At 35.6% G+C, this 25,194-nt stretch overlaps 3 non-coding genes across 3 annotated transcripts; all 3 read right to left on the bottom strand.

Annotated features, from left to right (window-relative positions):
* Positions 1–4,320: 4,320 nt before the first annotated feature.
* Positions 4,321–4,402, bottom strand: Trnas-gcu (transfer RNA serine (anticodon GCU)). Its single transcript has one exon. It is a non-coding gene; the product is annotated as a tRNA-Ser (tRNA).
* Positions 4,403–12,152: 7,750 nt separating this feature from the next.
* Positions 12,153–12,234, bottom strand: Trnas-gcu (transfer RNA serine (anticodon GCU)). The gene has a single exon. It is a non-coding gene; the product is annotated as a tRNA-Ser (tRNA).
* A 7,660-nt stretch (positions 12,235–19,894) lies between these two features.
* Positions 19,895–19,976, bottom strand: Trnas-gcu (transfer RNA serine (anticodon GCU)). The gene has a single exon. It is a non-coding gene; the product is annotated as a tRNA-Ser (tRNA).
* Positions 19,977–25,194: the final 5,218 nt, after the last annotated feature.

Raw genomic sequence — 25,194 nt, 5'->3', positions numbered from 1 at the left:
TGTAAAATACAGTTTTCCAAAAGAGATAAAATCTTAGCCCTACAGTCGGAAGCATCAAACTGTAAGTGACCATTAGTTCGTTAAGTTATTGCATGATAATCAAGTAAAGGTGCGCTCTTTTTGTCTTGACCCGGGTCGCATGATGACAGATTGCACAGATTTCGTGTGCCACAAGTGTTGGAAACAGCGTCATGTTCCTAGGAAGTACAAAAGGCCAAGCTCTGACAATTGTGGAAATTTTCTTTATTTGTGTTCATGTGGGAAATATGACTTAAGAAATACAACTGCCTAAAGATGTTACATGCTAAATGATTAAATTGAAGAAATTAATTACCGAATTGCTGACGTTGCCACAAAGTAAGATAGATTGGGGATTCAAGTTGTAGAAGATGATGAACACGAGGTTGATGAAGTAATACAGGGTGCAGATGGTGAAGAAAGAGGTGATGAAACTGATCAAGAAAAAGCTTTTCACAGAGTCAACCATTCATACTGGTATCTCTTTTACGACAATTCGGGTTTGGTGACAGTTTTAGTTAATGGATACAAATATTTTATATTGAAATTAGAAACAGTGTTAAATGCATTTAATGAAAGCCTTTTCAATTAAACATTCAGTCCTCCAAAGTTGCCCTATACTAACTATACTATATTTATTTGAAGCGGAACATTTAGGGCTCGCTATAATTATAAATTATTATGTCAATGTTGCTCTATTTCTATTGTCTAGCAGTACAAGTAAAGTCTTTCAACATGCCGATGGTACAACCATGACATTAGCAAAGAAAGAATCTATTAATCAATCATTTATTGTACTTGGTTTATATTGTAAAGGATCTGGTTCAAAAGGGAATAAAGAAAACAAACGGAACTTTTATTTAATTCATCAGGCAGTCTCTGTTGAATTCTGCAGACAGCTCCAATTTCAACATTGTGATCACGTTATCTTAATTTTGGGAACTAGTACTGGAGCTCAGTTAGAATAACACTTTGTCTAAAATTAAAACTTATTACACAGAGGTGATACTAAATTGTATGACTTCTGTTCATGTATAGCACAAATGTTTTACTCGCTTTTAAGTAGCTTGATTGTCCGTAAACCAGCCGCTGTTTCCTTTTGGAGTAGGGTATTTTGTTTTGGAAACATTTACTCACTAGAAAAAATACATTTGCCACTCTAGTATCACCCTTAACGTTCAACTGGTATTATATATAGCATTACCGATAGAGAACAGCCTTATCAGAGAGAAGTTTTAATCGGAAAGAATGGTGTTAGATGCACACTGCATTTAACACTGTCTTTAATATCGGCTGAATAAAAATTTGACCAAATCCAAAATTTATGTGAATGAGACAAACTTTTGACTCTGTCAAAAACGTTGCTTTTATCAATTTTTAAGGTATATCCCTCGATGTTGTCCCTCTAGGTCATAGCAATGACATCTCCTACAGTGAATGCTGTATCAGCAATATCCCTTCAAATTATAGAGCATGTCTGAATTAGAGGCATAATTTTGGGTAATACCCATTTCAAACCATGAGCCATAACCCTCGTCAAAATAGTATCATCTACATTAAATAGTCTCATAGGTCGCCAATATTTCCAGCTTCTTTAGTCGCTCTTGGTGTTGTAAAAAATGATATTGTATCAAATCTCACTGTCCATGACGTAATTGATTCCTTGTTAACGATCTGAAGAAGAAAAAATCTCTAACAGGTTATCATATTCATAATTTAAAACGTTGTAAAATACAACTACTTTATCGATTTAACCAGACCAAAATATCTAATTTTAGACATTATATTTATAGCTGCATGTATTTTATCAACCCTTGTATGACAATACTCAAATACGTATCATCAGCAGGTACGGATGAATTTACCAAGATTAAAACTGATTCTTTACAACTCTCATCAACTGTGTTCGATAATTACAAAATACAATAAAACTTATAAATGCATTTTAATATTTGATTTTCATTTGAAACAAGTGAGCCAAAGTCATCAATGGATTCATTAATAACATTTCGCTTTTGTTGATATTTTTCAGGATTTGGAAAGTATTTGCTATTTGCGTCACTTTCAATCACCAAACTGGATTAAAATCTCGGTATAACACCTCAAAACAATTTTATTTCTTAGTCACTTCATTGTTGTTCGAGTTCTTCCTATGTATTGATATCAAATGAATCTTTAGCGGTAAATTTTACAGAAAATAGAATCATTTTGTCTTGACATCTATACAATTCTTGGAAACTTTCTTTCTTTCTCTTCGTACTGTATAGGAGCGAGAATTCTTACTTTTATATTTTGCATTATCCACTAAGTGAGTTGTTCACTAAAATATTTTACTCTTTCCCTCAATAATAATAGATTTCACTCTACATACCTATTCATCATTACAAACATTATCTAATTTAAGTAAGTGCCTAATTTCTTCGTTGCATGTAGTTATTTTAGGATCGATCTCATAATGATGTACATGCATAACAAAATATTTTGCAATTTGGAGGAATTTAAGATATAGTCCATCCTGCACTTCCATAGTTCGCATAGTACCATTCTCTCTTGATCTCCAATGATCGTAAATATTGCTATCAAACAGTAATTATGAAGCTCTCGAATAGCAATATCATCGATATGTATGTGTTTCTTATGCCGATCAATTGCAGCTATTGTAACCACCTACCAAGGTAGTGCTATAACTCGTATTGGTCTCCACAATTGTTACACACGGTATTAGTGGATCAGATACTGTTTTATGTGCAACGTGCACTCCATAAAGTCGGCATTTGGATATAACTTCTAGAAACCTAAGATCGTTGTGTTCACCGAAAAGTCGTCTGACTACAAACGAAACAAGTGAAAATGGTTCTTGGATTTTGAGAGTGCTCCAGAAACAGCAGTTATGTAGACATTTTGGTGTTAACGTGTCTAAGTATAGCAGATTATATACAAAACTTAAAGAGGTTAAAGATAAACTTGCAAGTACGTTATTGGTTTTATTAATATTGGAGTACACAGGTATGGAATTAGTCGGCTCACAGATTATATTTTACATGAAACTACTGCGATTCCATGAACGTTGTATTATTGTGAAACTTAATTTAACCCTAGCCCTCAGAATATAAGTGAACTGGAGAGAGTCCATTGCTTGTGCGCTATACATCTGGAAGGTATTACGTTCACATGTTCATACTTGATGTACCTGTGTACCTTTTAGAAGAAGAAATAAGTAGAAATTAGAAAGAATATGAAGAGGAATATATATACCCCGGTCAACATAGACACCAATCTGATAAAATCAGATCTCCGCTGTCCTACGTGAAGATCTGACGATGACCACTGAAGAATGACATTCAGGTGACCATTAAATTAGCCAATGGAAATACAACTTTCAAAAAATCTGAAAGTGAATCAAATCGTTCGATACACATTCATGCTTTTCACCCACGGTGCTCTTTCTCAAAACGCAAAGATATTAGACCTCATCTGACTGGTTGATAAAATTAGCAATTATGGTAATAGCATAGGTACCAGAATATGCCTTCTAAGCGATCGCTGTCAGATCTTCATTTGGTAACAGCGGAGATCTGATTTTAATCAGTTTGGTACACAGGTACTTAAAGTATGAACAGGTGAAAGGACAGCTACATAAACGAACATTTTCCCCGTCATTTCTTCTACACTTCTGATAACATCAGTTTATTTGATCTTCATAACATTAACCGCAATTTTAGATTGTTGTCCAAGACTATCCGAGTATACAAACGTACAGTCTCCTGTTACTTAAAATTTGACCATCGTTTTAATGGGTATTACACACACTTCTAGTAAACAGACACATACGCGTGTGCTTTGGTGCCGTTTTGGAATTTTGGAAACACCTCACCCCTTACCCTCCCAAACCTTAGCTTGATCCCTTTTGCCTTGCTCGCAACCTTAAATGTTTCTGCTAATCGGCCGATTCGCGGCATTGATATTTGGCTACACTTCCCGCATGCATGTTAGCACTACTGGGACTTTATTTCAATGCCAAGAAATGTTGTTGTTTTTTTTTTCTCCTGTGGGAGATAAAATGTTCCACACGCACAAAAAGTACAACTCGATTATAAATATGCAGCCGGAACAGGTCAATACACAAACCTGTCACAAACATGCACAAAACGTCAGTCCATTCAAGACACAAACCACCAAAAAAAATCATGGAGACATCATTAGGCGTGTTTTCTTTCTGACGTGACGATATCACATTACAATATTGATGAATACGGTTTGTAGTCATAACTAAAAGTTCTACACATCAGATAAAATGTATATCGACGAAGATGGGATTCGAACCCACGCGGGGAGACCCCAATGGATTAGCAGTCCATCGCCTTAACCACTCGGCCACCTCGTCCGGTGTATTTTGATGAGTACACTATTTATGTAGGGAGTGATCTATAGCTACCTGGCCTAAACCACACACAACTTTTGTCTGATATTCACGATTCAATATATGTCTTTTTCAGACAGAAAAAAATTCTAACCGTCGAACCATCCTAGCTCTAACTGATGTGCACATAAAGAACCTAGTGCATGATATTCTTTCAAAGAAGAAATATATATCTTCAGGTAAATTAAAACAATTCTCCTGGCTGGGAGAAAACTCAACATTACCCACCTACCCACCCAATAAACAGAAACAAATACATGGTCGGTCCCTTAGTGAGCAAGCATGTTCATATCAATGGATTGTTAGGCAAGGGAAAAAACTCGTACTTCTACTCGTGCTCACTAAGGGACCGACCATGTATTTGTTTCTGTTTATTGGGTGGGTAGGTGGGTAATGTTGAGTTTTCTCCCAGCCAGGAGAATTGTTTTAATTTACCTGAAGATATATACGATATATATGTACGAACATTCGTTGTATTCATCACTTCGGTAAGTATTACATCAGATAAGTGAATATCAGTTCCATTTTTTTTTAAAGTTATAAAAATCAATGTTTTCTAACAGCAGAGCCGAGTGGCCGAGTGGTCTAAAGCGCTCTCCGTCACGGATCACTGCCATCTCACCTCTGTCTGCGTGGGTTCGAGTCTCGGGCTCGGCCAATGTGGACATGTGAGAAAGCTTGCCGGTAGCTTCTCGTGGGTCGGTGGTTCTTTCCGGGGTTTTCCCGGGTTCTTCCTCCACCATTAATACTGGCCGCCATGTATAGCCTATCTTGTGCTGAAAAATGGCGTTAAACCCTATAACAACAACAATAACAACTAACAGCAGAGTGGCGCAGTGGAAGCGTGCTGGGCCCATAACCCAGAGCTCCGTGGATCGAAACCACGCTCTGCTAATCACTTTTATTTGGTTTTTGTTTTTTGTTTTTAATTTTAAATTCATAACATCAAATTATCATTTATCTTCAGGCACAAAAATATAAATAAAAGGCACATTCAGTAAATATGTATCTGATTTCATATATAAAATGTGGGTCAATGTAATTTACTTTTCACGCTTCAATGACGGCTTTTTTGGTGCGAATTTGGACCTTCTACACCGTTCTAGCAATAATAAAATGTCAAATGTACATGCAGCTAAAGTGAAATATAACAAAAGGTCAAGGTAACATTACTTTCACCCTTAAGCCATGTATTTTGTTGAGATCCTATATAGAAGTTGATACATGCATGTAAAATATTAAGTTCTTTTCTTTGGCACTGTATCAATTATTGTAGAGAATTTAAAGGTACAGAAAACAATTTGTCAAGGACATGATACAAGCAAAAGAAAAACAATGTGGCATGTAATGATATAGCATTGGAACGTTCGACAGTGATCAGGTGGACAAGCCTCCCCGTGTTTCCCACCCCACCGCCGGCATCACCCTTCCCCACCCCCAGACAAAAATGAGTGTTTGTCTCCCTGGCCCTCACTAGCTGCTAAATCCCACAGTCAGCTTGCGGTCTTCTTTGCGCTCCCTGTGAAAAATACATACTGAACCACCCCTGCGATCCCACCCAAAAGTGCCGAAAAGTTTTGACCTCTGACATGACATTGCCATATTAAAAATGGAATTTATTTTGTTTCAATTTTTCGTTAATCCGTACACTATGTGCTCTTAAAAGGCAAATTTACACATTTCCAGTGATTACATGTTTCCAAACTTGATATCCTGCTCCGGAAGGAAACGGAGGCTGGTTCTCGAAAATTAAACTTTAGATGAGCCTGTAAAATAATTGTGGTGTATATGAATAGAGGTCATACAATTTGCTATCAATTTTGGGATACATAGTATTTCTTCAATTGGTCACGGTGGGGTTTGATTCTTTTGTGTCATTCTAAAGGTATACTTTCTATTATACAATTGTAAGTTTTCTGTATTTTTCGCTTTGATCTCAGGATTTGATTCACAAACAACGTCCTAAACACAAACAATTCCTGCCTTTATAAGTTATGTGAACATGAATATTTTCCAACCACATGAATTATCAGAATTTAAAATGAGAGGTTGTTCAAATACAGCCAGAAACATCGATATTCATGTTGACATTATATCTAATGTGTTCCCATGCACAAAAACATTTGTCTGTGAAACATATGGAGGACATTTAAGTGCTGCTTATTTAAGGACATGAAAAATAAGTCCCTTTCAACTTCATATTTAGAACAGTAGATAAACAGTTATCAAGGGTATAATAATAATAATAATAATAATAATAATAATAATAATAAATTAAGAAGAATGGCACATTTGGTTGTGAAAGTCCCATCTGATATATGCTCCTTAGTAAAACGCAATCCTCCTTTCGGATTCGCCATTTATTCAATTGTTGCAGGAGGGGGTCAATCGTTTTTCTTTTGTCGAACCAAGGGAGGCAACTAATGGAACTAGAACGTTCATTATAAACAATTGATTAGGTAGTCAACTAATGCAGCTAAGAGGTTAGTGTTGTTGTTTCCATAAAATGTTTTACCGGGGTGTACTAGACTTTATGACTGCCTTAAATCCCAAACACGCCTATATATCATTGTCATAAATAAGATGTATCAATTATTTTCTACTACTCGATATCGGATTATTTTAAACAAGGAAATGTGTCTTTCTCAATGAAACAATATGTGACTTTGCATAATCCGATCGAGAGCTATCTGCAATGTGTTGTTCGATTCAAGCTACCCTGTCTATAATTACGGCAAATTGGACATTCAGTTATTTGTGAGACGCATTGACATCGAAAGACAAACTGACTGAAGAGAGTTTTGGAGTATGAATCTCTGGTCACAAGAAATCTACGTCAGCGCGGAATGAATAGATGTGATCATGTGACTAGCTTTAGAAATACGCCCTACCTATGCTTAGGACATAACAACTTTCACGATCCAATCAGTCAACGAAAAAACAAAATGTCTTTCTATGTAGTTGTGCCGAAAGTTTCAAATTTGTATGAGGTTACGTTGCCAAATAAAGAGTATAATCTAAAGTGGAATTGGCAGTGATAACTATGACTGTACTTCCTCATATTCTGACACTATTATTGTATAAATACGTCGCCTACCTGCACACGTTTCCGACGAAGAGATAGGTATCAAGATAAGAGAATACGGAGTGGAATTCCTATCTCCCATTCAGGATAGATACTACCCTAGAAATCGTGTGACAGACGTGACGCATTTTTGTTTTGGATATTTAATTTTGATTGTTTGTTATTTTTTAAATATTTATTATTTGTTATTTCATGTTTTATTTCGTATTCTAGAGAAATTATTTGTTACATTTTACAATACTTGCTGGTTTTACATCTTTTCTATTACTTAGGTTAAGAACATAGATTTGTAATATTATGTAAAATACAGTTTTCCAAAAGAGATAAAATCTTAGCCCTACAGTCGGAAGCATCAAACTGTAAGTGACCATTAGTTCGTTAAGTTATTGCATGATAATCAAGTAAAGGTGCGCTCTTTTTGTCTTGACCCGGGTCGCATGATGACAGATTGCACAGATTTCGTGTGCCACAAGTGTTGGAAACAGCGTCATGTTCCTAGGAAGTACAAAAGGCCAAGCTCTGACAATTGTGGAAATTTTCTTTATTTGTGTTCATGTGGGAAATATGACTTAAGAAATACAACTGCCTAAAGATGTTACATGCTAAATGATTAAATTGAAGAAATTAATTACCGAATTGCTGACGTTGCCACAAAGGAAGATAGATTGGGGATTCAAGTTGTAGAAGATGATGAACACGAGGTTGATGAAGTAATACAGGGTGCAGATGGTGAAGAAAGAGGTGATGAAACTGATCAAGAAAAAGCTTTTCACAGAGTTAACCATTCATACTGGTATCTCTTTTACGACAATTCGGGTTTGGTGACAGTTTTATTTAATGGATACAAATATTTTATATTGAAATTAGAAACAGTGTTAAATGCATTTAATGAAAGCCTTTTCAATTAAACATTCAGTCCTCCAAAGTTGCCCTATACTAACTATACTATATTTATTTGAAGCGGAACATTTAGGGCTCGCTATAATTATAAATTATTATGTCAATGTTGCTCTATTTCTATTGTCTAGCAGTACAAGTAAAGTCTTTCAACATGCCGATGGTACAACCATGACATTAGCAAAGAAAGAATCTATTAATCAATCATTTATTGTACTTGGTTTATATTGTAAAGGATCTGGTTCAAAAGGGAATAAAGAAAACAAACGGAACTTTTATTTAATTCATCAGGCAGTCTCTGTTGAATTCTGCAGACAGCTCCAATTTCAACATTGTTATCACGTTATCTTAATTTTGGGAACTAGTGCTGGAGCTCAGTTAGAATAACACTTTGTCTAAAATTAAAACTTATTACACAGAGGTGATACTAAATTGTATGACTTCTGTTCATGTATAGCACAAATGTTTTACTCGCTTTTCAGTAGCTTGATTGTCCGTAAACCAGCCGCTGTTTCCTTTTGGAGTAGGGTATTTTGTTTTGGAAACATTTACTCACTAGAAAAAATACATTTGCCACTCTAGTATCACCCTTAACGTTCAACTGGTATTATATATAGCATTACCGATAGAGAACAGCCTTATCAGAGAGAAGTTTTAATCGGAAAGAATGGTGTTAGATGCACACTGCATTTAACACTGTCTTTAATATCGGCTGAATAAAAATTTGACCAAATCCAAAATTTATGTGAATGAGACAAACTTTTGACTCTGTCAAAAACGTTGCTTTTATCAATTTTTAAGGTATATCCCTCGATGTTGTCCCTCTAGGTCATAGCAATGACATCTCCTACAGTGAATGTTGTATCAGCAATATCCCTTCAAATTATAGAGCATGTCTGAATTAGAGGCATAATTTTGGGTAATACCCATTTCAAACCATGAGCCATAACCCTCGTCAAAATAGTATCATCTACATTAAATAGTCTCATAGGTCGCCAATATTTCCAGCTTCTTTAGTCGCTCTTGGTGTTGTAAAAAATGATATTGTATCAAATCTCACTGTCCATGACGTAATTGATTCCTTGTTAACGATCTGAAGAAGAAAAAATCTCTAACAGGTTATCATATTCATAATTTAAAACGTTGTAAAATACAACTACTTTATCGATTTAACCAGACCAAAATATCTAATTTTAGACATTATATTTATAGCTGCATGTATTTTATCAACCCTTGTATGACCCTACTCAAATACGTATCATCAGCAGGTACGGATGAATTTACCAAGATTAAAACTGATTCTTTACAATTCTCATCAACTGTGTTCGATAATTACAAAATACAATAAAACTTATAAATGCATTTTAATATTTGATTTTCATTTGAAACAAGTGAGCCAAAGTCATCAATGGATTCATTAATAACATTTCGCTTTTGTTGATATTTTTCAGGATTTGGAAAGTATTTGCTATTTGCGTCACTTTCAATCACCAAACTGGATTAAAATCTCGGTATAACACCTCAAAACAATTTTATTTCTTAGTCACTTCATTGCTGTTCGAGTTCTTCCTATGTATTGATATCAAATGAATCTTTAGCGGTAAATTTTACAGAAAATAGAATCATTTTGTCTTGACATCTATACAATTCTTGGAAACTTTCTTTCTTTCTCTTCGTACTGTATAGGAGCGAGAATTCTTACTTTTATATTTTGCATTATCCACTAAGTGAGTTGTTCACTAAAATATTTTACTCTTTCCCTCAATAATAATAGATTTCACTCTACATACCTATTCATCATTACAAACATTATCTAATTTAAGTAAGTGCCTAATTTCTTCGTTGCATGTAGTTATTTTAGGATCGATCTCATAATGATGTACATGCATAACAAAATATTTTGCATACCAATATATAATTTGGAGGAATTTAAGATATAATCCATCCTGCACTGCCATAGTTCGCATAGTACCATTCTCTCTTGATCTCCAAAGATCGTAAATATTGCTATCAACTGTAATTATGAAGCTCTCGAATAGCAATATCATCGATACGTATGTGTTTGTTATGCTGATCAATTGCAGCTATTGTAACCACCTACCAAGGTAGTGCTATAACTCGTATTGGTCTCCACAATTGTTGCACACGGTATTAGTGGATCAGATACTGTTTTATATGCAACGTGCACTCCATAAAGTCGGCCTTTGGATATAACTTCTAGAAACCTAAGATCGTTGTGTTCACCGAAAAGTCGTCTGACTACAAACGAAACAAGTGAAAATGGTTCTTGGATTTTGAGAGTGCTCCAGAAACAGCAGTTATGTAGACATTTTGGTGTTAACGTGTCTAAGTATAGCAGATTATATACAAAACTTAAAGAGGTTAAAGATAAACTTGCAAGTACGTTATTGGTTTTATTAATATTGGAGTACACAGGTATGGAATTAGTCGGCTCACAAATTATATTTTCCATGAAACTACCGCGATTCCATGAACGTTGTATTATTGTGAAACTTAATTTAACCCTAGCCCTCAGAATATAAGTGAACTGGAGAGAGTCCATTGCTTGTGCGCTATACATCTGGAAGGTATTACGTTCACATGTTCATACTTGATGTACCTGTGTACCTTTTAGAAGAAGAAATAAGTAGAAATTAGAAAGAATATGAAGAGGAATATCTATACCCCGGTCAACATAGACACCAATCTGATAAAATCAGATCTCCGCTGTCCTAGGTGAAGATGTGACGACGACCACTGAAGAATGACATTCAGGTGACCATTACATTAGCCAATGGAAATGCAACTTTCAAAAAATCTGAAAGTGAATCAAATCGTTCGATACACATTCATCCTTTTCACCCACGGTGCTCTTTCTCAAAACGCAAAGATATTAGACCTCATCTGACTGGTTGATAAAATTAGCAATTATGGTAATAGCATAGGTACCAGAATATGCCTTCTAAGCGATCGCTGTCAGATCTTCATTTGGTAACAGCGGAGATCTGATTTTAATCAGTTTGGTACACAGGTACTTAAAGTATGAACAGGTGAAAGGACAGCTACATAAACGAACATTTTCCCCGTCATTTCTTCTACACTTCTGATAACATCAGTTTATTTGACCTTCTTAACATTAACCGCAATTGTAGATTGTTGTCCAAGACTATCCGAGTATACAAACGTACAGTCTCCTGTTACTTAAAATTTGACCATCGTTTTAATGGGTATTACACACACTTCTAGTAAACAGACACATACGCGTGTGCTTTGGTGCCGTTTTGGAATTTTGGAAACAACTCACCCCTTACCCTCCCAAACCTTAACTTGATCCCTTTTGCCTTGCTCGCAACCCTAAATGTTTCTGCTAATCGGCCGATTCGCGGCATTGATATTTGGCTACACTTCCCGCATGCATGTTAGCACTACTGGGACTTTATTTCAATGCCAAGAAATGTTGTTGTTTTTTTTTTCTCCTGTGGGAGATAAAATGTTCCACACGCACAAAAAGTACAACTCGATTATAAAGATGCAGCCGGAACAGGTCAATACACAAACCTGTCACAAACATGCACAAAACGTCAGTCCATTCAAGACACAAACCACCAAAAAAAATCATGGAGACATCATTAGGCGTGTTTTCTTTCTGACGTGACGATATCACATTACAATATTGATGAATACGGTTTGTAGTCATAACTAAAAGTTCTACACATCAGATAAAATGTATATCGACGAAGATGGGATTCGAACCCACGCGGGGAGACCCCAATGGATTAGCAGTCCATCGCCTTAACCACTCGGCCACCTCGTCCGGTGTATTTTGATGAGTACACTATTTATGTAGGGAGTGATCTATAGCTACCTGGCCTAAACCACACACAACTTTTGTCTGATATTCACGATTCAATATATGTCTTTTTCAGACAGAAAAAAATTCTAACCGTCGAACCATCCTAGCTCTAACTGATGTGCACATAAAGAACCTAGTGCATGATATTCTTTCAAAGAAGAAATATATATCTTCAGGTAAATTAAAACAATTCTCCTGGCTGGGAGAAAACTCAACATTACCCACCTACCCACCCAATAAACAGAAACAAATACATGGTCGGTCCCTTAGTGAGCAAGCATGTTCATATCAATGGATTGTTAGGCAAGGGAAAAAACTCGTACGAACATTCGTTGTATTCATCACTTCGGTAAGTATTACATCAGATAAGTGAATATCAGTTCCATTTTTTTTAAAGTTATAAAAATCAATGTTTTCTAACAGCAGAGCCGAGTGGCCGAGTGGTCTAAAGCGCTCTCCGTCACGGATCACTGCCATCTCACCTCTGTCTGCGTGGGTTCGAGTCTCGGGCTCGGCCAATGTGGACATGTGAGAAAGCTTGCCGGTAGCTTCTCGTGGGTCGGTGGTTCTTTCCGGGGTTTTCCCGGGTTCTTCCTCCACCATTAATACTGGCCGCCATGTATAGCCTATCTTGTGTTGAAAAATGGCGTTAAACCCTATAACAACAACAATAACAACTAACAGCAGAGTGGCGCAGTGGAAGCGTGCTGGGCCCATAACCCAGAGGTCCGTGGATCGAAACCACGCTCTGCTAATCACTTTTATTTGGTTTTTGTTTTTTGTTTTTAATTTTAAATTCATAACATCAAATTATCATTTATCTTCAGGCACAAAAATATAAATAAAAGGCACATTCAGTAAATATGTATCTGATTTCATATATAAAATGTGGGTCAATGTAATTTATTTTTCACGCTTCAATGACGGCTTTTTTGGTGCGAATTTGGACCTTCTACACCGTTCTAGCAATAATAAAATGTCAAATGTACATGCAGCTAAAGTGAAATATAACAAAAGGTCAAGGTAACATTACTTTCACCCTTAAGCCATGTATTTTGTTGAGATCCTATATAGAAGTTGATACATGCATGTAAAATATTAAGTTCTTTTCTTTGGCACTGTATCAATTATTGTAGAGAATTTAAAGGTACAGAAAACAATTTGTCAAGGACATGATACAAGCAAAAGAAAAACAATGTGGCATGTAATGATATAGCATTGGAACGTTCGACAGTGATCAGGTGGACAAGCCTCCCCGTGTTTCCCACCCCACCGCCGGCATCACCCTTCCCCACCCCCAGACAAAAATGAGTGTTTGTCTCCCTGGCCCTCACTAGCTGCTAAATCCCACAGTCAGCTTGCGGTCTTCTTTGCGCTCCCTGTGAAAAATACATACTGAACCACCCCTGCGATCCCACCCAAAAGTGCCGAAAAGTTTTGACCTCTGACATGACATTGCCATATTAAAAATGGAATTTATTTTGTTTCAATTTTTCGTTAATCCGTACAATATGTGCACTTAAAAGGCAAATTTACACATTTCCAGTGATTACATGTTTCCAAACTTGATATCCTGCTCCGGAAGGAAACGGAGGCTGGTTCTCGAAAATTAAACTTTAGATGAGCCTGTAAAATAATTGTGGTGTATATGAATAGAGGTCATACAATTTGCTATCAATTTTGGGATACATAGTATTTCTTCAATTGGTCACGGTGGGGTTTGATTCTTTTGTGTCATTCTAAAGGTATACTTTCTATTATACAATTGTAAGTTTTCTGTATTTTTCGCTTTGATCTCAGGATTTGATTCACAAACAACGTCCTAAACACAAACAATTCCTGCCTTTATAAGTTATGTGAACATGAATATTTTCCAACCACATGAATTATCAGAATTTAAAATGAGAGGTTGTTCAAATACAGCCAGAAACATCGATATTCATGTTGACATTATATCAAATGTGTTCCCATGCACAAAAACATTTGTCTGTGAAACATATGGAGGACATTTAAGTGCTGCTTATTTAAGGACATGAAAAATAAGTCCCTTTCAACTTCATATTTAGAACAGTAGATAAACAGTTATCAAGGGTATAATAATAATAATAATAATAATAATAATAATAATAATAATAATAAATTAAGAAGAATGGCACATTTGGTTGTGAAAGAATAATAAATTAAGAAGAATGGCACATTTGGTTGTGAAAGTCCCATCTGATATATGCTCCTTAGTAAAACGCAATCCTCCTTTCGGATTCGCCATTTATTCAATTGTTGCAGGAGGGGGTCAATCGTTTTTCTTTTGTCGAACCAAGGGAGGCAACTAATGGAACTAGAACGTTCATTATAAACAATTGATTAGGTAGTCAACTAATGCAGCTAAGAGGTTAGTGTTGTTGTTTCCATAAAATGTTTTACCGGGGTGTACTAGACTTTATGACTGCCTTAAATCCCAAACACGCCCATATATCATTGTCATAAATAAGATGTATCAATTATTTTCTACTACTCGATATCGGATTATTTTAAACAAGGAAATGTGTCTTTCTCAATGAAACAATATGTGACTTTGCATAATCCGATCGAGAGCTATCTGCAATGTGTTGTTCGATTCAAGCTACCCTGTCTATAATTACGGCAAATTGGACATTCAGTTATTTGTGAGACGCATTGACATCGAAAGACAAACTGACTGAAGAGAGTTTTGGAGTATGAATCTCTGGTCACAAGAAATCTACGTCAGCGCGGAATGAATAGATGTGATCATGTGACTAGCTTTAGAAATACGCCCTACCTATGCTTAGGACATAACAACTTTCACGATCCAATCAGTCAACGAAAAAACAAAATGTCTTTCTATGTAGTTGTGCCGAAAGTTTCAAATTTGTATGAGGTTACGTTGCCAAATAAAGAGTATAATCTAAAGTGGAATTGGCAGTGAAAACTATGACTGTACTTCCTCATATTCTGACACTATTATTGTATAAATACGTCGCCTACCTGCACACGTTTCCGACGAAGAGATAGGTATCAAGATAAGAGAATACGGAGTGGAATTCCTATCTCCCATTCAGGATAGATACTACCCTAGAAATCGTGTGACAGACGTGACGCATTTTTGTTTTGGATATTTAATTTTGATTGTTTGTTATTTTTTAAATATTTATTATTTGTTATTTCATGTTTTATTTCGTATTCTAGAGAAATTATTTGTTACATTTTACAATACTTGCTGGTTTTACATCTTTTCTATTACTTAGGTTAAGAACATAGATTTGTAATATTATGTAAAATACAGTTTTCCAAAAGAGATAAAATCTTAGCCCTACAGTCGGAAGCATCAAACTGTAAGTGACCATTAGTTCGTTAAGTTATTGCATGATAATCAAGTAAAGGTGCGCTCTTTTTGTCTTGACCCGGGTCGCATGATGACAGATTGCACAGATTTCGTGTGCCACAAGTGTTGGAAACAGCGTCATGTTCCTAGGAAGTACAAAAGGCAAAGCTCTGACAATTGTGGAAATTTTCTTTATTTGTGTTCATGTGGGAAATATGACTTAAGAAATACAACTGCCTAAAGATGTTACATGCTAAATGATTAAATTGAAGAAATTAATTACCGAATTGCTGACGTTGCCACAAAGGAAGATAGATTGGGGATTCAAGTTGTAGAAGATGATGAACACGAGGTTGATGAAGTAATACAGGGTGCAGATGGTGAAGAAAGAGGTGATGAAACTGATCAAGAAAAAGCTTTTCACAGAGTCAACCATTCATACTGGTATCTCTTTAACGACAATTCGGGTTTGGTGACAGTTTTATTTAATGGATACAAATATTTTATATTGAAATTAGAAACAGTGTTAAATGCATTTAATGAAAGCCTTTTCAATTAAACATTCAGTCCTCCAAAGTTGCCCTATACTAACTATACTATATTTATTTGAAGCGGAACATTTAGGGCTCGCTATAATTATAAATTATTATGTCAATGTTGCTCTATTTCTATTGTCTAGCAGTACAAGTAAAGTCTTTCAACATGCCGATGGTACAACCATGACATTAGCAAAGAAAGAATCTATTAATCAATCATTTATTGTACTTGGTTTATATTGTAAAGGATCTGGTTCAAAAGGGAATAAAGAAAACAAACGGAACTTTTATTTAATTCATCAAGCAGTCTCTGTTGAATTCTGCAGACAGCTCCAATTTCAACATTGTGATCACGTTATCTTAATTTTGGGAACTAGTGCTGGAGCTCAGTTAGAATAACACTTTGTCTAAAATTAAAACTTATTACACAGAGGTGATACTAAATTGTATGACTTCTGTTCATGTATAGCACAAATGTTTTACTCGCTTTTAAGTAGCTTGATTGTCCGTAAACCAGCCGCTGTTTCCTTTTGGAGTAGGGTATTTTGTTTTGGAAACATTTACTCACTAGAAAAAATACATTTGCCACTCTAGTATCACCCTTAACGTTCAACTGGTATTATATATAGCATTACCGATAGAGAACAGCCTTATCAGAGAGAAGTTTTAATCGGAAAGAATGGTGTTAGATGCACACTGCATTTAACACTGTCTTTAATATCGGCTGAATAAAAATTTGACCAAATCCAAAATTTATGTGAATGAGACAAACTTTTGACTCTGTCAAAAACGTTGCTTTTATCAATTTTTAAGGTATATCCCTCGATGTTGTCCCTCTAGGTCATAGCAATGACATCTCCTACAGTGAATGCTGTATCAGCAATATCCCTTCAAATTATAGAGCATGTCTGAATTAGAGGCATAATTTTGGGTAATACCCATTTCAAACCATGAGCCATAACCCTCGTCAAAATAGTATCATCTACATTAAATAGTCTCATAGGTCGCCAATATTTCCAGCTTCTTTAGTCGCTCTTGGTGTTGTAAAAAATGATATTGTATCAAATCTCACTGTCCATGACGTAATTGATTCCTTGTTAACGATCTGAAGAAGAAAAAATCTCTAACAGGTTATCATATTCATAATTTAAAACGTTGTAAAATACAACTACTTTATCGATTTAACCAGACCAAAATATCTAATTTTAGACATTATATTTATAGCTGCATGTATTTTATCAACCCTTGTATGACCCTACTCAAATACGTATCATCAGCAGGTACGGATGAATTTACCAAGATTAAAACTGATTCTTTACAACTCTCATCAACTGTGTTCGATAATTACAAAATACAATAAAACTTATAAATGCATTTTAATATTTGATTTTCATTTGAAACAAGTGTGCCAAAGTCATCAATGGATTCATTAATAACATTTCGCTTTTGTTGATATTTTTCAGGATTTGGAAAGTATTTGCTATTTGCGTCACTTTCAATCACCAAACTGGATTAAAATCTCGGTATAACACCTCAAAACAATTTTATTTCTTAGTCACTTCATTGTTGTTCGAGTTCTTCCTATGTATTGATATCAAATGAATCTTTAGCGGTAAATTTTACAGAAAATAGAATCATTTTGTCTTGACATCTATACAATTCTTGGAAACTTTCTTTCTTTCTCTTCGTACTGTATAGGAGCGAGAATTCTTACTTTTATATTTTGCATTATCCACTAAGTGAGTTGTTCACTAAAATATTTTACTCTTTCCCTCAATAATAATAGATTTCACTCTACATACCTATTCATCATTACAAACATTATCTAATTTAAGTAAGTGCCTAATTTCTTCGTTGCATGTAGTTATTTTAGGATCGATCTCATAATGATGTACATGCATAACAAAATATTTTGCATACCAATATATAATTTGGAGGAATTTAAGATATAATCCATCCTGCACTGCCATAGTTCGCATAGTACCATTCTCTCTTGATCTCCAAAGATCGTAAATATTGCTATCAACTGTAATTATGAAGCTCTCGAATAGCAATATCATCGATACGTATGTGTTTGTTATGCTGATCAATTGCAGCTATTGTAACCACCTACCAAGGTAGTGCTATAACTCGTATTGGTCTCCACAATTGTTGCACACGGTATTAGTGGATCAGATACTGTTTTATATGCAACGTGCACTCCATAAAGTCGGCCTTTGGATATAACTTCTAGAAACCTAAGATCGTTGTGTTCACCGAAAAGTCGTCTGACTACAAACGAAACAAGTGAAAATGGTTCTTGGATTTTGAGAGTGCTCCAGAAACAGCAGTTATGTAGACATTTTGGTGTTAACGTGTCTAAGTATAGCAGATTATATACAAAACTTAAAGAGGTTAAAGATAAACTTGCAAGTACGTTATTGGTTTTATTAATATTGGAGTACACAGGTATGGAATTAGTCGGCTCACAAATTATATTTTCCATGAAACTACCGCGATTCCATGAACGTTGTATTATTGTGAAACTTAATTTAACCCTAGCCCTCAGAATATAAGTGAACTGGAGAGAGTCCATTGCTTGTGCGCTATACATCTGGAAGGTATTACGTTCACATGTTCATACTTGATGTACCTGTGTACCTTTTAGAAGAAGAAATAAGTAGAAATTAGAAAGAATATGAAGAGGAATATCTATACCCCGGTCAACATAGACACCAATCTGATAAAATCAGATCTCCGCTGTCCTACGTGAAGATGTGACGACGACCACTGAAGAATGACATTCAGGTGACCATTAAATTAGCCAATGGAAATGCAACTTTCAAAAAATCTGAAAGTGAATCAAATCGTTCGATACACATTCATCCTTTTCACCCACGGTGCTCTTTCTCAAAACGCAAAGATATTAGACCTCATCTGACTGGTTGATAAAATTAGCAATTATGGTAATAGCATAGGTACCAGAATATGCCTTCTAAGCGATGGCTGTCAGATCTTCATTTGGTAACAGCGGAGATCTGATTTTAATCAGTTTGGTACACAGGTACTTAAAGTATGAACAGGTGAAAGGACAGCTACATAAACGTACATTTTCCCCGTCATTTCTTCTACACTTCTGATAACATCAGTTTATTTGACCTTCATAACATTAACCGCAATTGTAGATTGTTGTCCAAGACTATCCGAGTATACAAACGTACAGTCTCCTGTTACTTAAAATTTGACCATCGTTTTAATGGGTATTACACACACTTCTAGTAAACAGACACATACGCGTGTGCTTTGGTGCCGTTTTGGAATTTTGGAAACACCTCACCCCTTACCCTCCCAAACCTTAGCTTGATCCCTTTTGCCTTGCTCGCAACCTTAAATGTTTCTGCTAATCGGCCGATTCGCGGCATTGATATTTGGCTACACTTCCCGCATGCATGTTAGCACTACTGGGACTTTATTTCAATGCCAAGAAATGTTGTTGTTTTTTTTTTTCTCCTGTGGGAGATAAAATGTTCCACACGCACAAAAAGTACAACTCGATTATAAAGATGCAGCCGGAACAGGTCAATACACAAACCTGTCACAAACATGCACAAAACGTCAGTCCATTCAAGACACAAACCACCAAAAAAAATCATGGAGACATCATTAGGCGTGTTTTCTTTCTGACGTGACGATATCACATTACAATATTGATGAATACGGTTTGTAGTCATAACTAAAAGTTCTACACATCAGATAAAATGTATATCGACGAAGATGGGATTCGAACCCACGCGGGGAGACCCCAATGGATTAGCAGTCCATCGCCTTAACCACTCGGCCACCTCGTCCGGTGTATTTTGATGAGTACACTATTTATGTAGGGAGTGATCTATAGCTACCTGGCCTAAACCACACACAACTTTTGTCTGATATTCACGATTCAATATATGTCTTTTTCAGACAGAAAAAAATTCTAACCGTCGAACCATCCTAGCTCTAACTGATGTGCACATAAAGAACCTAGTGCATGATATTCTTTCAAAGAAGAAATATATATCTTCAGGTAAATTAAAACAATTCTCCTGGCTGGGAGAAAACTCAACATTACCCACCTACCCACCCAATAAACAGAAACAAATACATGGTCGGTCCCTTAGTGAGCAAGCATGTTCATATCAATGGATTGTTAGGCAAGGGAAAAAACTCGTACGAACATTCGTTGTATTCATCACTTCGGTAAGTATTACATCAGATAAGTGAATATCAGTTCCATTTTTTTTAAAGTTATAAAAATCAATGTTTTCTAACAGCAGAGCCGAGTGGCCGAGTGGTCTAAAGCGCTCTCCGTCACGGATCACTGCCATCTCACCTCTGTCTGCGTGGGTTCGAGTCTCGGGCTCGGCCAATGTGGACATGTGAGAAAGCTTGCCGGTAGCTTCTCGTGGGTCGGTGGTTCTTTCCGGGGTTTTCCCGGGTTCTTCCTCCACCATTAATACTGGCCGCCATGTATAGCCTATCTTGTGTTGAAAAATGGCGTTAAACCCTATAACAACAACAATAACAACTAACAGCAGAGTGGCGCAGTGGAAGCGTGCTGGGCCCATAACCCAGAGGTCCGTGGATCGAAACCACGCTCTGCTAATCACTTTTATTTGGTTTTTGTTTTTTGTTTTTAATTTTAAATTCATAACATCAAATTATCATTTATCTTCAGGCACAAAAATATAAATAAAAGGCACATTCAGTAAATATGTATCTGATTTCATATATAAAATGTGGGTCAATGTAATTTATTTTTCACGCTTCAATGACGGCTTTTTTGGTGCGAATTTGGACCTTCTACACCGTTCTAGCAATAATAAAATGTCAAATGTACATGCAGCTAAAGTGAAATATAACAAAAGGTCAAGGTAACATTACTTTCACCCTTAAGCCATGTATTTTGTTGAGATCCTATATAGAAGTTGATACATGCATGTAAAATATTAAGTTCTTTTCTTTGGCACTGTATCAATTATTGTAGAGAATTTAAAGGTACAGAAAACAATTTGTCAAGGACATGATACAAGCAAAAGAAAAACAATGTGGCATGTAATGATATAGCATTGGAACGTTCGACAGTGATCAGGTGGACAAGCCTCCCCGTGTTTCCCACCCCACCGCCGGCATCACCCTTCCCCACCCCCAGACAAAAATGAGTGTTTGTCTCCCTGGCCCTCACTAGCTGCTAAATCCCACAGTCAGCTTGCGGTCTTCTTTGCGCTCCCTGTGAAAAATACATACTGAACCACCCCTGCGATCCCACCCAAAAGTGCCGAAAAGTTTTGACCTCTGACATGACATTGCCATATTAAAAATGGATTTATTTTGTTTCAATTTTTCGTTAATCCGTACAATATGTGCTCTTAAAAGGCAAATTTACACATTTTCAGTGATTACATGTTTCCAAACTTGATATCCTGCTCCGGAAGGAAACGGAGGCTGGTTCTCGAAAATTAAACTTTAGATGAGCCTGTAAAATAATTGTGGTGTATATGAATAGAGGTCATACAATTTGCTATCAATTTTGGGATACATAGTATTTCTTCAATTGGTCACGGTGGGGTTTGATTCTTTTGTGTCATTCTAAAGGTATACTTTCTATTATACAATTGTAAGTTTTCTGTATTTTTCGCTTTGATCTCAGGATTTGATTCACAAACAACGTCCTAAACACAAACAATTCCTGCCTTTATAAGTTATGTGAACATGAATATTTTCCAACCACATGAATTATCAGAATTTAAAATGAGAGGTTGTTCAAATACAGCCAGAAACATCGATATTCATGTTGACATTATATCAAATGTGTTCCCATGCACAAAAACATTTGTCTGTGAAACATATGGAGGACATTTAAGTGCTGCTTATTTAAGGACATGAAAAATAAGTCCCTTTCAACTTCATATTTAGAACAGTAGATAAACAGTTATCAAGGGTATAAGAATAATAATAATAATAATAATAATAATAATAATAATAATAATAATAAATTAAGAAGAATGGCACATTTGGTTGTGAAAGAATAATAAATTAAGAAGAAATGCACATTTGGTTGTGAAAGTCCCATCTGATATATGCTCCTTAGTAAAACGCAATCCTCCTTTCGGATTCGCCATTTATTCAATTGTTGCAGGAGGGGGTCAATCGTTTTTCTTTTGTCGAACCAAGGGAGGCAACTAATGGAACTAGAACGTTCATTATAAACAATTGATTAGGTAGTCAACTAATGCAGCTAAGAGGTTAGTGTTGTTGTTTCCATAAAATGTTTTACCGGGGTGTACTAGACTTTATGACTGCCTTAAATCCCAAACACGCCCATATATCATTGTCATAAATAAGATGTATCAATTATTTTCTACTACTCGATATCGGATTATTTTAAACAAGGAAATGTGTCTTTCTCAATGAAACAATATGTGACTTTGCATAATCCGATCGAGAGCTATCTGCAATGTGTTGTTCGATTCAAGCTACCCTGTCTATAATTACGGCAAATTGGACATTCAGTTATTTGTGAGACGCATTGACATCGAAAGACAAACTGACTGAAGAGAGTTTTGGAGTATGAATCTCTGGTCACAAGAAATCTACGTCAGCGCGGAATGAATAGATGTGATCATGTGACTAGCTTTAGAAATACGCCCTACCTATGCTTAGGACATAACAACTTTCACGATCCAATCAGTCAACGAAAAAACAAAATGTCTTTCTATGTAGTTGTGCCGAAAGTTTCAAATTTGTATGAGGTTACGTTGCCAAATAAAGAGTATAATCTAAAGTGGAATTGGCAGTGATAACTATGACTGTACTTCCTCATATTCTGACACTATTATTGTATAAATACGTCGCCTACCTGCACACGTTTCCGACGAAGAGATAGGTATCAAGATAAGAGAATACGGAGTGGAATTCCTATCTCCCATTCAGGATAGATACTACCCTAGAAATCGTGTGACAGACGTGACGCATTTTTGTTTTGGATATTTAATTTTGATTGTTTGTTATTTTTTAAATATTTATTATTTGTTATTTCATGTTTTATTTCGTATTCTAGAGAAATTATTTGTTACATTTTACAATACTTGCTGGTTTTACATCTTTTCTATTACTTAGGTTAAGAACATAGATTTGTAATATTATGTAAAATACAGTTTTCCAAAAGAGATAAAATCTTAGCCCTACAGTCGGAAGCATCAAACTGTAAGTGACCATTAGTTCGTTAAGTTATTGCATGATAATCAAGTAAAGGTGCGCTCTTTTTGTCTTGACCCGGGTCGCATGATGACAGATTGCACAGATTTCGTGTGCCACAAGTGTTGGAAACAGCGTCATGTTCCTAGGAAGTACAAAAGGCAAAGCTCTGACAATTGTGGAAATTTTCTTTATTTGTGTTCATGTGGGAAATATGACTTAAGAAATACAACTGCCTAAAGATGTTACATGCTAAATGATTAAATTGAAGAAATTAATTACCGAATTGCTGACGTTGCCACAAAGGAAGATAGATTGGGGATTCAAGTTGTAGAAGATGATGAACACGAGGTTGATGAAGTAATACAGGGTGCAGATGGTGAAGAAAGAGGTGATGAAACTGATCAAGAAAAAGCTTTTCACAGAGTCAACCATTCATACTGGTATCTCTTTAACGACAATTCGGGTTTGGTGACAGTTTTATTTAATGGATACAAATATTTTATATTGAAATTAGAAACAGTGTTAAATGCATTTAATGAAAGCCTTTTCAATTAAACATTCAGTCCTCCAAAGTTGCCCTATACTAACTATACTATATTTATTTGAAGCGGAACATTTAGGGCTCGCTATAATTATAAATTATTATGTCAATGTTGCTCTATTTCTATTGTCTAGCAGTACAAGTAAAGTCTTTCAACATGCCGATGGTACAACCATGACATTAGCAAAGAAAGAATCTATTAATCAATCATTTATTGTACTTGGTTTATATTGTAAAGGATCTGGTTCAAAAGGGAATAAAGAAAACAAACGGAACTTTTATTTAATTCATCAAGCAGTCTCTGTTGAATTCTGCAGACAGCTCCAATTTCAACATTGTGATCACGTTATCTTAATTTTGGGAACTAGTGCTGGAGCTCAGTTAGAATAACACTTTGTCTAAAATTAAAACTTATTACACAGAGGTGATACTAAATTGTATGACTTCTGTTCATGTATAGCACAAATGTTTTACTCGCTTTTAAGTAGCTTGATTGTCCGTAAACCAGCCGCTGTTTCCTTTTGGAGTAGGGTATTTTGTTTTGGAAACATTTACTCACTAGAAAAAATACATTTGCCACTCTAGTATCACCCTTAACGTTCAACTGGTATTATATATAGCATTACCGATAGAGAACAGCCTTATCAGAGAGAAGTTTTAATCGGAAAGAATGGTGTTAGATGCACACTGCATTTAACACTGTCTTTAATATCGGCTGAATAAAAATTTGACCAAATCCAAAATTTATGTGAATGAGACAAACTTTTGACTCTGTCAAAAACGTTGCTTTTATCAATTTTTAAGGTATATCCCTCGATGTTGTCCCTCTAGGTCATAGCAATGACATCTCCTACAGTGAATGCTGTATCAGCAATATCCCTTCAAATTATAGAGCATGTCTGAATTAGAGGCATAATTTTGGGTAATACCCATTTCAAACCATGAGCCATAACCCTCGTCAAAATAGTATCATCTACATTAAATAGTCTCATAGGTCGCCAATATTTCCAGCTTCTTTAGTCGCTCTTGGTGTTGTAAAAAATGATATTGTATCAAATCTCACTGTCCATGACGTAATTGATTCCTTGTTAACGATCTGAAGAAGAAAAAATCTCTAACAGGTTATCATATTCATAATTTAAAACGTTGTAAAATACAACTACTTTATCGATTTAACCAGACCAAAATATCTAATTTTAGACATTATATTTATAGCTGCATGTATTTTATCAACCCTTGTATGACCCTACTCAAATACGTATCATCAGCAGGTACGGATGAATTTACCA

The sequence above is a fragment of the Sinohyriopsis cumingii genome, unplaced genomic scaffold, assembly GCF_028554795.1.
Source record: "Sinohyriopsis cumingii isolate HCF-2022 unplaced genomic scaffold, ASM2855479v2 utg002914l, whole genome shotgun sequence".
In the NCBI taxonomy this organism is placed as follows: Eukaryota; Metazoa; Mollusca; class Bivalvia; order Unionida; family Unionidae; genus Sinohyriopsis; species Sinohyriopsis cumingii.
This window is presented reverse-complemented; position numbering and strand designations above follow the sequence as displayed.